Here is a 2,068-nt window from a genome sequence, read left to right as displayed (position 1 = left end):
GAAGTTAATAAAGAAATAGTGATATTCAGAAACTTATTTTTGATGTTAATAAATGTACAGGGAATTCCTTTTTAACTTCTTTTCAGTAAAAAGGTCACTTAAGCAGGTACGTGGCTTACGAGTTAGTGCATTGTAAGTACACTTACACCGGCTTTGACCAATCATAGCCATCGATATTACTGTAACACAGGTAAGAACTTAATAATATATAAAGGTTCCTCAGCTATTGCAGAGATCAGTTGTTCTGCTTATCTCTTGTTAAAACCAGTGACCAGCGAAGATGCCGACGAAATTACTGTTTTTGGGCGATAGTAATTTTTGCCGAATGCTACGTACTATACAAAGTAAGTATTTGTTTTAACAGATATGAAGTTAATTCCTACTAATGGTATATATTTTTAGGACGACAATCAAAACGGACAAGCAACGGAAAATATTTCCTCGACTTAGCAGTAGGCGGTCAAACAATACTAAAACTTTTGCGGCGCGCAAAGTGTATTCCAAAAACATGTTCCCCTTGGTTTTGTGGAGATATTGTTGAACGACATATCGTTATAATGATAGGAACTAACGATATACTCCACAAAACATCACCATCCCAACTAAAGTCCCAATATTCTCACCTCTTCCGCTTCCTTCTTTCCTTAAATCCTAAAGGAATACAAATTTGCACAATTCCTCCCTGCAAAAACTTCGAGTCTGTGAACGTAAGATATTATAATTTCTATGTCATGCTATAAATAAATACTCTCTATGCCTTTATAGGAAATCAATCATTACATTCGACGGTTTTGTGCTGAAAAGCAAATCAATTATACCGACATTGAAGCAATTGTTAACAGAAACATGATGGAAGGGTAACACAACGTGAAAATTTTTCTTTTCTTATGTGTTTAATACAAATTTCTACACAGGGATGGCATTCACTTAAATGAACAAGGATTGGAAGCGGTTTGGAACGCGGTAGCAACTAATTATAATAATATTCTCAATCCATTACACAATTTAATTATAAGTAAAACAGACCATTAATATAATAAATTTCATTCTTTATCAAAAGTTTTTTTTTCTATCAAAAATCCACTCTCCAAATCATCCTAAAATTTCAGACAATCTCGGAAACCGTAATACATTACGGTGTTTGGATGGTTGATTTCAATCGCTAAAGGCATCCTCTAAATCATCCTAAAATTTCGTCAATTTTGGAGGTGCCCAACGGGGTAAAATTCACCCCCAAAGTCCGCGCCGCGCTGTATACCTATAGTGTCTAATAACACATTTTTTTTCTCCGAAACCGTAATACATTACGGTGTTTGGATGGTTGATTTCAATCGCTAAAGGCATCCTCTAAATCATCCTAAAATTTCGTCAATTTTGGAGGTGCCCAACGGGGTTAAATTCACCCCCAAAGTCCGCGCCGCGCTGTATACCGATAGTGTCTAATAACAGATTTTTTTTCTCGGAAACCGTAATACATTACGGTGTTTGGATGGTTGATTTCAATCGCTAAAGGCATCCTCTAAATCATCCTAAAATTTCGTCAATTTTGGAGGTGCCCAACGGGGTAAAATTCACCCCCAAAGTCCGCGCCGCGCTGTATACCTATAGTGTCTAATAACACATTTTTTTTCTCCGAAACCGTAATACATTACGGTGTTTGGATGGTTGATTTCAATCGCTAAAGGCATCCTCTAAATCATCCTAAAATTTCGTCAATTTTGGAGGTGCCCAACGGGGTCAAATTCACCCCCAAAGTCCGCGCCCCGCTGTATACCTATTGTGTCTAATAACACATTTTTTTTCTCCGAAACCGTAATACATTACGGTGTTTGGATGGTTGATTTCAATCGCTAAAGGCATCCTCTAAATCATCCTAAAATTTCGTCAATTTTGGAGGTGCCCAACGGGGTCAAATTCACCCCCAAAGTCCGCGCCGCGCTGTATACCTATAGTGTCTAATAACACATTTTTTTTCTCCGAAACCGTAATACATTACGGTGTTTGGATGGTTGATTTCAATCGCTAAAGGCATCCTCTAAATCATCCTAAAATTTCGTCAATTTTGGAG

General features: G+C 37.3%; 1 long non-coding RNA gene across 2 annotated transcripts; it reads left to right on the top strand.

Moving 5' to 3' along the window:
- LOC139429419 (uncharacterized) lies at positions 1-1,059 on the top strand. 2 transcript variants are annotated; one of them, XR_011640065.1, is made up of 4 exons: positions 1-344; positions 403-707; positions 766-857; positions 915-1,059. It is a non-coding gene; the product is annotated as an uncharacterized lncRNA (long non-coding RNA). The 2 variants fall into 2 exon arrangements; XR_011640064.1 differs by having other exon boundaries at positions 1-707.
- The last annotated feature ends 1,009 nt before the right edge of the window (positions 1,060-2,068 follow it).

Source organism: Onthophagus taurus, chromosome 3 (assembly GCF_036711975.1).
Source record: "Onthophagus taurus isolate NC chromosome 3, IU_Otau_3.0, whole genome shotgun sequence".
Classification (NCBI taxonomy): domain Eukaryota; kingdom Metazoa; phylum Arthropoda; class Insecta; order Coleoptera; family Scarabaeidae; genus Onthophagus; species Onthophagus taurus.
Note: the sequence above shows the minus strand (reverse complement) of the source record. Positions and strands in the feature narration are given on the sequence as shown.